Source organism: Vollenhovia emeryi, unplaced genomic scaffold (assembly GCF_000949405.1).
Source record: "Vollenhovia emeryi isolate VEMERY1.0 unplaced genomic scaffold, V.emery_V1.0 DF939185.1, whole genome shotgun sequence".
Classification (NCBI taxonomy): domain Eukaryota; kingdom Metazoa; phylum Arthropoda; class Insecta; order Hymenoptera; family Formicidae; genus Vollenhovia; species Vollenhovia emeryi.
Genome location: NW_011967181.1, coordinates 737,094 through 752,526, shown reverse-complemented (window position 1 = coordinate 752,526; position 15,433 = coordinate 737,094). Strand labels below are relative to the sequence as shown.

The 15,433-nt window shown below is 39.0% G+C and overlaps 1 protein-coding gene and 1 non-coding gene across 2 annotated transcripts in view; one reads left to right on the top strand and one right to left on the bottom strand.

The window, feature by feature from the left end:
- LOC105562664 (latrophilin-like protein LAT-2) overlaps positions 1-15,433 on the bottom strand; it is a 75,241-nt gene that overhangs the window by 51,591 nt on the left and 8,217 nt on the right. The gene's annotated exons all lie outside the window — the stretch shown is intronic.
- Positions 6,405-6,478, top strand: Trnat-agu. The gene has a single exon. It is a non-coding gene; the product is annotated as a tRNA-Thr (tRNA).

The following is a 15,433-nucleotide window of genomic DNA, read 5'->3' as shown; positions in this document are numbered from 1 at the left end:
AGAGTGAATTCATCATAAGGCATCGTAAGAACATTTTCATTATAACGGGGAGGACGAGACGGCAAATGACATTAACTCGACAAAGCGAAAGTTTAACAACTTTTAATTCTCTCCGGCGCGATAGGATTCGGGCAGCATTTCCATTTACTTTAAACGATCCCCGTTTGATAAGATCTTGCACTTTAATAGTCTTTAGACTAAGATTCGATACGCATCTTTCGCGACATCTTGATGGAGTCTGCTAAGAAGCAACCGACATTAATCTAATTAATTAACGGCTTTTCCTAGATATACGTAGCAGAACCGAGCTGCATAGCGCAGCGACATTATCGTGTTAACGTCACGCGCCAATATGCTTCAAGTATGTCTACACGGCTTATAAAGGCTTTTTTGATCAAATTAATTCCACGACATCGACGAACGGCATCGTGTTTCTCATTCGATGAGCATCTTGACCTTACAAAAACGTCCTGTCAGTCTCAGAGTGTAAATATAGGGAGTCTTATAGGGTGTGTATATAGGAAACCAGTTGCATAAACTGTCAATATTAGGAGGAACATTATCTTCGAACAAAATTATCAACTACGTGTACTGTTAATTATAATAGCTACATGAATAGTCTTGAACAATTGTACAAACTTTCAATAAAAGAGTGAGAACAAGATCGGCCCAATTGTTTGCGCATTCGATTTTCGTCACAAAATCGATACCAAACGAAAGGCCTCGTCAAGATGGTCGCAGATATGTCAGTCTCAGAGTGTATTTAACGTTCCAAAGATATCGGGCTCCAAAAATTCCCAGGACGTAAGCGATGAAGCCGTCTGACAGACGTCGGGCAGACGCCAACCATTTGTTTGGAATGGAATGGAACCTTTGGAGCCCGATATCTCCGCAACGTTAAATAGGTACACTCTGAGACTGACATATCTGTAATTAGCTTGACGAGACCTTTCGTTTGCTACCGACTTTGTGACTAAAATCGAATGCGAGAAAAACGGGGCCATTTGCCTATGGAAAACTTGTTCTCACTCTTTGGGTCTATTTCTCTCGTGAGATAGAATTGCTAATTAAGAGTTAATTGATATACCGAATTAATGACGTCAACAACTTTGAGCTAATTACGCGAATTTAATGAAGGCTTTGAAACGTTTTTTTTCCCCCTATAATATCTCGTAATAAAATAGCTAATTAAATATTTCGAGTATACAGTTGCCTGATATTTTAAATATTAATTTCTAGAAGATTAACGATATTAAACATTGAATAAATTTTAGCGTTATATAAATTTAATAGTGCAATAAATTACTGTCAATTTCTGTCCTGTTAATCGATAAATTGCCCTCGCCGGAAGGTGAAACTCTCATTGGTGGTTTCTGAACGTTCGTTTCTGACCTTACGCGATTATTAATAGTGACATGCACAAATAATGATTGGCAGCGCGAAGAAGCTAATTTGCATCCGCACCAACCTCCATATAATATACAATATGCAGTATGGAGGCAATAAAACGTGTCAAGCATCGTGCACGCGGCGAAAGAATAAAATAACTGCATGACATAATACTTGTAAGTACATGACAAACTAGAATTTTTAAGCTGTTCCTTATAATTATTACAATCGACGTATTTTTAAAAAAATTTCACTTCTTCATTTGCGTGAGTTACTTCGAAAGCATAAAAAAATTATTCCATCATTTATAATGAAATCTAAATCGGTCACCTTTAAGCGTAAAATCACACATTGCGCACCGAATTTCACGCAACCAGATCAGAGGAACAATCCATCATCTCCGATATTATTTTTTTTACGATATCATATCTCTGATTTGACGGTGACAGTTCCAAACCGATACTCATCAACTTTTATTAATTCAGTGCTATTGAAAGACCACACATTTTGCCACGTTGATTTTGTTCCGCGAGAACATCGTTACGAAATATTTATGTGTCCAACTTTCTATATGCAAAATAATACAGTGCACTGTAATCTGTTGCTTATATATTTTTTTTATTTAAAAAATAGAAAGAAAAGATTTCAGACACTGAGGCTGTAATAGAATTCAGAGAAGTGAAAGACGACGAGTAGAATGGACTCTCGTGCGCAAATGAGCAGGCAAACGCCGAAATTCACAACGTCAGATTTAGGACAATCGATATACGCGCGCGTCAGGGAGCGAGACATTATTCTGGGGACGTGAGAAAACATAACGGCGATAGGTCACGAGAGATTACGAGGGCGATGTGTGTGGCTTTTGCGAAACTAAACTAGTCCAACTTCGCCGGCGGCTCGGGATTTGCCATTTTAAGCGTTTGCTTATACCACGTACGCGAAAGCGCGGCGGATTCTCCCAAAGTCTGTCGAGATTGCTCGCCGGCGGGCATAAGCCTCGTTTGATGTGCGGATTAGAAGCGTTTGCGCAAGGCACCGCGTAAGAATAAGAGCGAGCTCCGATGCGCAAGAATAGATTGACGCGAGGGCGTGCACGTGAGGAGATCTCCATACTTCTGTCTTACGCCAAGGGATAAATGCCAAAGGTGCCCAGTCCACAATTATTTCGACAGCTTTCTAACTCCAAAATAGACTAGACCTTTTCCATTATTATCGACTCTTCGAATTCTACATCTATCCATGTGTCATTTGGGAACATTTAGACATCAAAATTTATTTGTACATATAGCACTTGGTTATTCATATAATTATCGAGAATTATACGTAAACGAACGCGTATGAGAATGTATATAGACTGCAAATGCCCCGTAATGTAATATTAATTTTTCCCGAGCGGTCAGTTTTGTAAAAGTCGTTGAAATTTTCACATCACCGTAAAGCTGAACGTAAAATTTTATGGCAGAATTATATTTAATCTTAAAAATATTTTTATATACCATACAAGGGGGTGGGAGGGCAGTAAGGGGGAATTTATTATTGTTTCGTGTTGTAAGACTGAAAATTATGTCGGCGCACAGTTTTATTTCGAATCTAGTCACGATAAGAGACTTTTTATCGCGATATATATTACCGCATGACTCGGTGGTCGAATTGGCAAGGGGGAGGTCCAGGTTCAAACCCTGACTGAAGTATTATTTTTCGCAATAGACTTTAAATTAAATAATTTATATAATATCTAGATAGTCTATAAAAATATTTCTATTAATTAATAAAATTGATAAGGCTCTGACGTGAAAATCAAGAGAGGATGTTGGTGTCTAAATAGTCTTGACTCTTATTCCTTTGTTACTTTATATTTGTGTTTTCACATCGGAGTCTTGCGAATTTGATTAATTATTAAAAATATATTTTACATCTGTCCCACCCTAATTTAAAAAGAAGCAATTTTATTTATAACAAATGTCAAAAGTTGACTTGCATAATACAGAATCATTGTTCACAAATTAATGAACATTACTGTCGCGAAGCGAGTGTTTAAGATGCACTGGATCTCACAAAAACTCGTGTTTATTTGCAAAATAAATGTTTATTTGTATATTACTAAATTCAAGCATGCATTTAATGTAGATCAATTTTTATATCAATATATTATGTCGATTTAAAATAAAAGGTAATTCACCACTCACCGATACGGTGCGCAACAGCGGAGTGTAGTCTGCATCGTAAACGACGTCTACTGTAAATTACAAATGTACGATTGTTAGAGAATAATTACTGTCGCATTAAATATTTTCTCTTTTCTTTAAATAGATATTTAATAAAGTAATTATAGACTACTTGAGAAAAATCACGCTTTTAAATATAAGATCACAAAATTTCAATTTTATCATATTTTTGTCTGTAAACTCGCATTCGAATCATCTGAATAAATAAGACAAACAGGGAGCGGATGTTTAATTTTACAAGTAACAAACAATATATAAAATATAAAATTCTTACCTCACTGTTGCTCCGCCGTTGCCCGATGCCTCCTGAGCCTCCTCCTCCTCTCAGATTTCCTTGTTGCACTCACAATTCACTCGCGAAAACGACTAATTACGATCGCGCGTTTCACGTGGCACTCCCGTACGCGATGTGAAATACCGCGAAACGCACATACGTCGTATGACTTTACGTCACGCGAATCATTCAACTGGCAGCTCGCGTGTTATCTTACGTTCTTCATTCGGAAGTAATGAATAAATCACTTTTAAATCGGCGATAGAGATAAAACACGACGCGAGGATCGGAATCCGAGCATCTGCTCGGTAAAGAAAATCGTGAGTTATGAATTCGCAACGAAACGATTCTATAATCCTCACTGTTAATCAATCTAATCCGTACGCGAAATGAATTACGCAAGCGAAACATCGACCGCGATGAATATGTTATTAATTATAACAGTTAACTGAGATCGTTTTCGATCACACTTTCAGAGATAACGTGACGACGCGCAATGAGCAACTTTCTCTACTTCCCTACTTTCTGCCCGTTCGAGTTGCAAAAATTACGACAGAACGAATTACAGCAAATAACGCAAACACCAAAGCCGCACACAACTTTCTGCCTCTTTTCCCAAAAATGAAAAACGGACTACTTCGAAATCGACAGATAATTAAAAGCGCGATGCGTACACGAGATACAATCGCGACAACCGTGATTTACATTTACACTTAATAATTGAATGATGAAAGTCACTTATTACTGACAAACGTGTGCGAATTAATAGTATTTTACCTCGACACTCGTTGCGATCGGCTCTCGGAAACTGATAACGCAAAAGTAATACGACGTACGGAGCGACTCCCGATGCTACGTGCCGGCTCGAGGCTCGGCGAGCGAATGATAGCGCAGTGACCTTCGTGAAAGCATTAGCCCGCGGAACGTCGCACGATGCCGTGCCGGGAAGAAAAACAAGAACGACCGTTGAAAGTTCGTTGTCACAACTACATATATGAAAAAAAATGTAAGTTCAAGGTTTTATGTCTAATATTTCAATTTACTTTGTTCGGTGATTGTTACTGTACATTTTGCGTATTATACCGGGTACTTATTAGTATTGCTTAAAATAACGATTGTCACCGCGCACGTTATATTACTTTTGCGTTATCAGGGGGTCAATTCTGTATCTTATACTATAATAAAAATGCTAAAAGAATAGCTCTTTCTAATAGCGAATTCGATTGCTTGCACTAGCGCGCACTAAGGCCAGTTTATAGTCAATTTTTATATTTAACTGTGTCTTAAATATATGCTGAGAGAGTATTTAGCCAAAAAATAATCCGTATGAATGCTACACAGATCACTTTAGTGGCTACGAAATAGCTCAAGAAATATTTAAGACGATTCTTTAACATAAAAATGGACTGTGAACGAGCCTTTTGATGCCTAGTTTCCGAGACGCGATCGCGAATTCGTACACGTTATCAGTAATTGGTAACGTTCACCGATTAATTGTCAAGTTTCTACAACTTGTAATGAGAAACGATTTGCATGTTGAATGCTACAATATGAAAAATCCATCGAGCCGCACACTTCCACGCTCGAGATATAAGAGCGAAAGTACATTATGTCATAAAAACGAACGTTTTAAATTCGTTGAACAAAAATTGGCCCAAGTTTAGAAGGCATCGGAGCAGAGCGGCGACAACAAAACGGTCCGAACTAACTTTTCAATCGTGCTCGTCGAGCGCGCTCGCTGCGGCGTTTAATTAAAATTTTTCCGCCCGCCTTTGCAAAATTGATATTTCACCCACGAAAAAATCGACGTGCCACCGCGGAATTTTCCCTCCCCCTCCTTCCCCCCCCCCTCCGACTGTCTTTTTCCCTTTTTCCGCTGGTCCGCCGCAAATTTCTCTTTTTGCGAAAGTTCAACGCGCGAACAAAAGCGTACGCGGCTGATCTGAAATTTAAATCTCTTCTCTTCACGGACATACGCGGATCGAAGATTTCAAATCTCCATTATGTACCTAAGCTTCCGAAGACTCGCAGAATTACTTTTCCTTGTAAGAAAAAGAGATAGAAGAAGAAGAGAGAGAGTGAGGATAAGTCGAGGCCGAGTGAGCCGATCAGGAATGTCAAGGGAGAATTTGTGGGGATGTTTCGCATCGTTTTGGCAGAGTCGCGATCGCACGTGACCACGGATAACATTGTTGTACGTGAGTTACCTGACTGGGTTTGATAACCGCAATGTCCCAGGAATTATAGCCGCTTAATATTAGAATGATTCGGCGATTATAGCAGCTAAATTATTTCATTCGGCTGTACTAAGCTTCCCGTTTTTGGTGAGTCTTTTAATTAATTATTATTAGTAATGGAAAATAAGATAAGTATTATATTAAGATTTCGTATGGCTAAAATGTGATAAACACAAATTCAAAGGAATAAAGGACTAAGAGCCGTGACGGGGTGTTAGTGTCTAAATATTTCATATTTTTCAATTTATTGCGCAAAATATTTTGCGAATAATTCCATATGCCTCGGTGGTCGAATTGGTTGAGACGCCCGCCTAGTAAGCGGGGGGGTTCAGGTTCAAACCCTGGTTGAGGTAATATTTTTCGCAATAAATTAAACAATATGAAATATTTAAACACCAACACCCCGTCGCGGCTCTCAGTCCTTTGTTCCTTTAAATATTATATTTAGATTCATCAAATTTCTGTCAAACTCACATGATTATAATATTATGCATTCCTCAAACAAAATCTCTAATTACTGTCGGAACGTGGCATCTAGAATTTAGATTGTTTGAGCATAAATTATATTAACTAAATGCATACTAATAAAACGTATTACAATATTAAATTACAAATTATATTAACTAAATGCATACCAATTAAAATGTATTACACGCCTCTAAAAACTCTATAAGCACATATTTGTAGTGTTACAGATGTGTATTTACTTGTATACCAATTAAAAAGCATTGATTATGAAGTGAATTGTTCAACTGCAAGTTTTCCTGTTCGAGCCAGGAAAGTCGTGCCGTTCTTTCAAAAACGTATTTGTAATGCGTCTTTCTTGTGGGTCACCGATTTCACACACATATCGCGTCTCAGAAGCTACGACATAGTCTTCGTAAGCCGCTTACTCGGGCAAAATCTCTGCTTTACTTTAGCCTTTACTCGTCTTCTCGGTCTCGCCAGGCAATCACCGCCACGTCTTTTCCCCATGAGCTTTTTAAAGCCATTATACCGCCCCTCACTCCTCTCGCGGCTTCGCGAGTGAGCGAGGCGAATTAAGTGCACGGGGAGATTTAGAGTCGAGAGAGGATTAGAGCTTTTCGCGGCAAGAATAAAGGCACGTAGAAGAAAGCGATAGTGCGGCCGACAAGATGATACGTCGGTTTTTATATCTTTAGCGAAGTCGAATTGACTCGATCGAGCCATAGAAGAATAACTTAACATTTCATACGTTAAATTGACGATTATCCTTACGTTTATTCTTATGTTCACCAAATGTTCGCGGTCGCATTCAAATGTACAGTGGGTACTACATGAAAGTAATGAGGGCTCAACAAACACGCGCATTAATAAAATACAATTTAGCAAGTACAATAATTTCACAAGACATTAATAGTTTCCAGAATTAGCGATATACTAAAAGATTGTGAAATTGAATTAAATTAAAAACAAAATAAAATACAAAATTTAAATAATTGCAATCGTAATGCAATTATCATAATTTGCTCTTTTATCTCCGATTTTTGCTGAAGAAATCTATCAAAGAAACCTGACCCCCCCCCCTCTCTCTCTCTCTCAGTATAAACGGTTAAAATGCTTCGTAAATAATTAATCCCCGCGGATTAACCGCTGCGGATGCGGGACTTTACTTCAAGATGCAAACGAGAAAGTGGATAAACATGTTCCTAGCTCGACCAGCTGCACGAGCGTTGATATGAACTACTTCCTCCTCGAACCTCGGAGACGGCGTATTATTCATTTATTCATGAAGCGCATAAATGGCCGATCGAAACATTACAGCCCGGTAGTTTAGCCTTTTTCAATCACCAGGGATTTAGCCGCGCAATAAAGTGACACGTGGTCCACACGTCATTACCGCAATTAATTTCAACGAATGGAAATTCCACATTTCGCACGTTATTATTAATATATTAATATTTAATCGAGTCGCGGGATTTAATAGCTTTAAGAAGGATCAATTTATAAAAATTAATATTTGTCATTAAAGCAATCGCCAAAGATATATAAGGCTCCTTAACAGTAAAGAATAGCAATACAATGTGTAAAAAGTAACAGTATAGAGAAATTCTAATTTCGTTTTAATTTCGAAAATATAGAAGTACTTGATCTTCTTAAGTATCTTTGTATTTTAATTTTACATTGAACAATGTATATTTTTAACGACGTAGATATATCTCTATTATTAAAATCGCTATACGTAATATTCGCGAAGCCTGCCACTTGTTTACATCGTGAACATTAAATGCAATTAATCGGCAACGCGTGAGCCGAGTGCATACATATTTGCAGCATATTGTGCAAAACAGTACGCAATTCGGTGGCGTCATTATAAGCGCGCTCATCAAAATAATTTTCATGCCCCGTGGCATTTAATTAAATGGCCGATGGGATTGACATGAACGTCGCGCACTGATTATACGGACTTCGAGCATAATGAACCAACACCCAGTGCTTGGCGGGGCATACATTACGATTGGGATTACAATGTCCCACGCGCATTTTAACTTGGCTAATTAGGCCAAAAATAGCGCAATTATTTTCAATCGAGTTGCAAAATAATGAATTCAGTAAATAATATAAAGAATTTTCATGAGAAACCTAAAATGTTTTCGTTTATTACCGCTCGGGAGGACACGTTTGCAAATGTTTAAGTATGTCGAACTGAGACTATTACGAGAGGCAAGAGGGATTCGAATCATCTGGTAGATTACGAATATAGGCTTTCGCAATTTGTGCGATTCGCCAATTCTCGTGCGAAATATTCCGTCGTGAACACAACCGCAGTCGGCGTTTGTGGTTGAACTTTGCCGACAAACCGAATCGGGTCGTCTAAATCACCCTGATGAGGATAACGAGAGCAGCCGCCGCCGCCGCCTTCCAAAGTTACGAAACTGCGAGGGTGGAGGCGGGCCTAGTTAAAGCGGCTTCGTCTGACGTTTAACCCACCGGCAATCGGCACTCGAATTAATTCCAACGCGAAGCGACAATAGACAGAGAATTGATTGTTCGAAGAGTATCGTTCAGTTAGGCCAAGAAACTACACTGGGAGAAGTCTGGAAATTTTATACACAGAGGAAAAGCCTCTATTATGCGAGATAGAATCCTAATGAGAGATGGTAGGTTTTCAACGTCCAAATTCAATCGCAAATCTTTTTTCGCAACGATTACACGATCTAACAATCAGTTTTCGACTGAACGGATTTCACTCCAAAGGCACTTGTCGCGAACGCGTAAAGAATAATGCGATATCCGGAGCGGCGCATGATCAATCCGTTCGACTGTCGCAGCGTAAATGATTTCGTACAATGAGAATACGTCATCTCTCGGAACCGGCGTTCGACGCGCGAAATTTCAAGACTTTCCGCGATTGATAAACCTCAATGATCGACGAAAGTTTAAACACGGGACTTTCCTCTATGTATTTTACGCGATAAGAAGTGTAGTTTAACGAAAATGTACCAAATGATCTAACCTTCGTTAATAATCTTTGGAGATTCCGATAATTTAGCAAGTTTTCTACAATATTCAGCATTAAGTAATTGCTTTATTTAGAAAATTATTACATCACGTTATTAACAAATATAAATGTATAATTGCAAATAAAATTATAATTGGCTCGTCTTTAATCATAAATTGCAATGGTGCGAGTACAACGCCCAATAGTGGTTATTGATACTTTGTTAAACCAGATACATGGTCGTGTTTTGCAAAATTTAATATAAATACGTGCCACATAATTATATCAAATTTGGATGATAAATCATTAACAGGGAAAATAATGATAATGGAGCACAAATACATGCAATTAATCAATTCTACGATAATCATGTAAACGTCTTCTGCTTCGTGCGCGCGGATATCGATTTGATTCGGGGCAGAAACTAGCTGGTCCGATCAATCTCTGCGGATTTAAACGGAGATCATGATCATAAATCCAAAAAGTTAGGCCAGCGCCGACCATATCGTCGCCGCAATTGCGACTCGCTAAAGTTCCGGAATAGCGCAATCGGAGTTGGCGAGTTTAAGCGCTCTCACCGAAGCGGCTTCGAAGCGATTAACCGACCAGGTGTCAGCGCACCGGAACGACCTGCGGCAATACCACGAGAGCAATGTAGCTTGCAACGTCGCGACAAGACGATTAAACTGGCCCATTAATCCTTTCGATAAATATCCCGGATAATATCTGAGAGACGCGAAAAATTCACTGAAAAGTAACAAAGCGAGGATTCACGTACGCGAAAACGATCGAGTGGTTCGAGACTTTCAGAAAGATTATTTCAGTCTTTTTTGTACAAAAAAATAAATTATTATTACAATTGTAAATTCTCATTACACGCACGCCTGATGTAACCATTGCCCCAGAAAATTACGCAGAAAAAAAATTGATAGCAGCCTCACGTTATCTCGCGGACAACAAGACGCGAGCGGAGCGTAGCAAGTTGCATAATGTATCTCCGCCAGCCGCTCCCTCGACGCGGCAAACTACCGTAGATGTACATCCCTAATTACGCAGAGATTAAACTCAAATTACGTAATCTAACAATACGCGGCAACTCGATAACCCGTTATCGGCATGAGCGCGCTAAGGAAGCGCGCGCGTCGAATTATCCGGGGATACATTCGGGGGAAGAAATTGCCCTCCCGGGGCCTCCGCGAAAGCGCACCCCCCGTATCGTTGTACGATATGTTAATTATTTTAACCCAGATATATGGAAAACGCATATACGTGTATGCATAAGATACCGCTTCCGTATTGCCGGCGTTGCTCCACCGCCCATACATTGCCTTACCGCCTAAACGTAGAGTAAGTTTGGCGCGATTTAATAATAATAAGATGAAGAGAAGTAGTGAGACGAAAAGATAGTAGAATTATCGGATTTTGCTGAATAAATTTATTCCGAGTAGACCAAGTAATATTAGAATCGAGCTATAAAGAGTAAATTTGAACGAAAAACAAAGAAAGGAGGAAAAAGAGGAATGCTCGAGAAGCTTTATAAGCTATGCAACAACCTGGCTACGTGCAAGTTATCGAGCTATTACACTCTCTGTAAACAATCTTTCTCAAATTAATAGCTGAATTTAGCAAAGGTATTTTTACTAAATCGGTTCTTTAAGTGAGCTTTGTATTTACGTCATTTCGAATTCATCAGTCTCTTTGTCCTATGACAAAAGATACAAAAAGCACGCGGTAATACGATGACAACGATAATATGAGACCAAATCGTAGTAACGGCTCTCAATAAAACAACTGTTAAGGTAGAGAGAAATGGCCAACGCAAGCAAACCGCGGGTGTCCATGCGAAATTATAAAAAAAAACGTGGAACTTTTAAATCAATTTATTAAAAAATCCAAACGTTTCGACCCTTTGTCGGGTCATCCTCCAGTTGAAAAAATTCTTTAAACGGTGATTGCCAAAGAAACAGTGAGAAGTTACGTTTTAACATTTCGGAATCGAAAGAGGACAGTCACGACCTTCCAGCTTCACTGAGGATGGCCCGAAAAAGGATCGAAACGTTTGTTTCTTTTTATAAATTGATTTAAAAGTTGGATAATTTCGCACGGACGGCCTCGCATTGGCCCTTTTCTCCCTGCCTTAATAGTTGATAATATAAGATTTAGAATCGCGAATTTGTCAGACCCGGTGGCATTTCAAATTAATCTCCTTTGTACGTCACGTCGTTGCGCGAACGAGAGAGAGTTCGCTCGTCATCGCACACGACACGCGTATCGGCTGGATATTCCCCTCGCTGTTCCGCTAGTCAAGGGACAGTCCATTAACAAAGATGAATTTCGCCGGTGCGGGGCGCAGTCGGCTGAAATCTATCGGGTGTAACGATAGACGGCTTAACGATATTGCCCCGGCGATAGATTGTCACAGCGATTTTAACGTCGTTAAGGGTAACGTGAAAACGAAGTTAAACGCTCCACCCTCTCTCCCTCATCTCCGTTCACGGCCCGCGTTCTCCCGTTCCGGCTCGATGCGATGCGATGCGATGCGGCGCAAGATGCGCTTAATTGCAGCCGCCCACCTTGCCGGAACATGAAACCCCGCTTAACATAATTTCCGTACTATGTAACACAATACCGCTCGACTTTCCGAGTACGAACATTTAATTAACCGTTGGTGTCTAATAGGGGACCTACGATAAAGCAACGTGGGCACGCCTAATGGTGTAATTACGCGATTATGATGGAGCCAATTAACGATCGAACTATGACCCAATGTAGACCCTCGAAACTTCACAAATAGAATTCACTTCTGCTTTTGACAAATTTTATACTTTTTTTACACCTGTGTCACAAGTTTACATTTATTTCTAAGCGAGCGACTAATGAAATCTCTCAGTTTAATGAAAATATTAATATATTACTACGGAGATAAGTGCAATCCTCTTAATGTACGATATGAAATGCATATATAATATTAAATATTAATCTGAAATTGGGTTATTAAAAACTCTTGTAGTCTCTCGCCATTACTTTAATTAAACGACACCAAATAGCAAGGTACCCGCGCATCGAAGTGTACAATTAGATAATGTCGTTCGACGTCGTTAATCGAGCAGTTAACGTATTAACTGCGATCTCCGTTTTTCAGCGAAAACGAACGTTCGTAAAACGAATTTGCACATCCCGCGAGAATATCGGTTGATTACTGGGAATCGTAACGAATCGTGCGGAATAATGCGGCGCGCTGGGCGACGGTATGAATTATCAGGTTCCTCGTTTGGAAATTTGGCGGATAATCGTGGAAGGGATTGCCGAATGCTGGCTCGAATTCGCGTGACGCGCATGAATAATGGGCTTGAAATTGCATGCCGAGTCCGCAATAGCGTCACTAATAGCGTAACGAAGATATCTTTAACCAAGATATCATATGTCCTCCTGGAATGCATTTCAACCGCTCCCTTCCTTATCACCTGCGCGTATTCACGAATGTCACGTATTAAAACCAAGTCGGCTAACTCGGTGATGTTTAATATAACTTAATTAATTTACGCGCGTGCTCGTTATCAAGTTGTAATTACGCATACAATTCTTTACAACTGTAAAGCTTCGTAGTTTGATATGGCGAAGCGGGCAGCCTGTATTCATAATTAAAAATAAAAGCGAATGTACTAATTAAATTTTGACTTATTAACGCGCGCTATCACGATTAGGTTGCACGTTTAATCTTGGTTAATTTTGGATAACTAGATTATGCCTCGATATTAAATAGATTTTGGCGCTTTTAGTCGAAATTTTCGTACTTGCCCCACCGCATTAAAGTAAAAAATTGGCGAGTCTCCCTAAAGGGGCAAATGTCCACTTGGTAGAATTTTGTTTCATTAAATTCCACACGTACCGGCGAAATTGGACTGCGCGTCTTTATTGCCTCCTTGTCTATTAACGAATTAGACGTCTATTATCTATCGTTCTATTCTAGTGGAATTTACATGAGGGAAAACCGGGCGTGTGCGTGAGGTAGTTTTAATTAAAAATTTTTTACGCTGCATTGTGAGGCGAGCTTAACCTATTAACACGCGCTCGAAATGGAAGCATTAAATTTGTAACCATCATAATGTACGGGTAGCTTACTGGATGTACATCGTAATCTCGTTTTCCACAATAGCGTCCGGCAAAAAGCCCATATTTAAAGGACTCGCGCGTATGTGGGTGTGTATATTCGCACGAATCCGCCCAGTCAGGCAACGGAATAACGGAAATTAAAATACTGCCCGTATGGGAAGTCGTCGCGCGGAATATTGCATTCCAGATATTACAGTGTAATATTGCAGCATTCAGTTTTATTCACCTCTCAAGCATTCACCCGGCACTCGAAGCGAGTGTCGTAATCTCCGTAACCGGAATTGTAAACGTCATTTAATTTCTATTGTTCGCCACATTCGCCTGTGTAATTTTCAGATCCAATAATCATCTTGTCGGAATTAGAATATACATTTTTTTCCCCCCCAATTATAATATATAGGAAATTTGTACACCTTAAACTGTTTATCGTTGAATCTAGTCAATTTTATGTTTCAACGGTTTGTAAATAATTTAATATTACATAAATAATTACCAAAGCATTTTTTGCAATCTAAAAAGTGCTAAAAAAAACGAAATAACCCATTTTTCCATCTCCTCTCTCTAAGAGTCTCTCTTTTTGTAAAAGATTAACTATTTAAATTTGAATTTTAATAACCGAGTCTTCATATCGTATAATCCGGTAATTATACTGTAAAATGAAACTAAAGTTTAAAAAGGAAATTATGCAAAACAGAATCGTTTTAAAATAGAGGCCAGTTCCGAAAGCTGTCAGACACCAATCGCTGATGAAATAAATGAGTATGGTATCAATGAGCGATATTGAATACGCGTTGAATATCATCGATCACTGATTAAATATCAATTTGAATTTAGCTCTGACCGCAAGTAATTTACGCAGGAACGTCATCAAACGTTCTCTCATGTCGGTGGAACTGCTGTAACAAGGTCGAGTACTCCGTTTATACCCTCCATTTATTGTTCGAGAAATTAAAATTTGTAAAATAATACATATATGAAACAGCTACGGCTTATCTTTCCGGGTGATATAACGTTGCATCGTCCATCGCATTTAAAAAAAAAATTGGAAATGCATACGTAATCTAAGAATGAGCATAAGGTAAAGTAATCAAAATGCAGGAAGTGCAACGTAAAATCACTTTCTTAACGACATGGACAGATAAATAGATTGAAGTAACCACAGTGTAATAAAGTAGAAAGAATAGTAAAAAATAGACAAGTGATAAACAAAGAAATGGAAATAGGTAATATGTACCGTTGTAATGAAAAACTAACAGTTCGTTCGCGATATTGAAATATCGTTAGATATACGTAACGTGAATAAACGAACGTGACTGTCGACAGTGAGCGATTTTCCCTTTTCCTTCGGAAAATACGGAGAAAAAGCGGAAAAGAACGGAATTCGTGCGGCAAATCAAATAAAGAGGGAAAGAAAGAAAGCCGGTTTTATTATTATTGCAGACACGAGGATTATCTGACCGGTCTATCCCACCAACTAACCCGAACGACTCCTCCGCCCAGCTTTTACTATATTTTTCTCTAAGAAAATATAATATTTCGAGCGCGAAATTATTCCTGCCGCGAATCTAGTTAGCCACTGAAGCAGAAGTGAAGCTGGCGTTTGAGGGAGAGGGAGAGAAGAGAAGAAACTTCATTAGTGAAAAATAAATATGAAAGTCGCGGCTACGATGCTTTCATTCCTTAATTGTTATACAATGTTTTGTGGCCAACGGTAAAATGGCGAGCTCTCAAA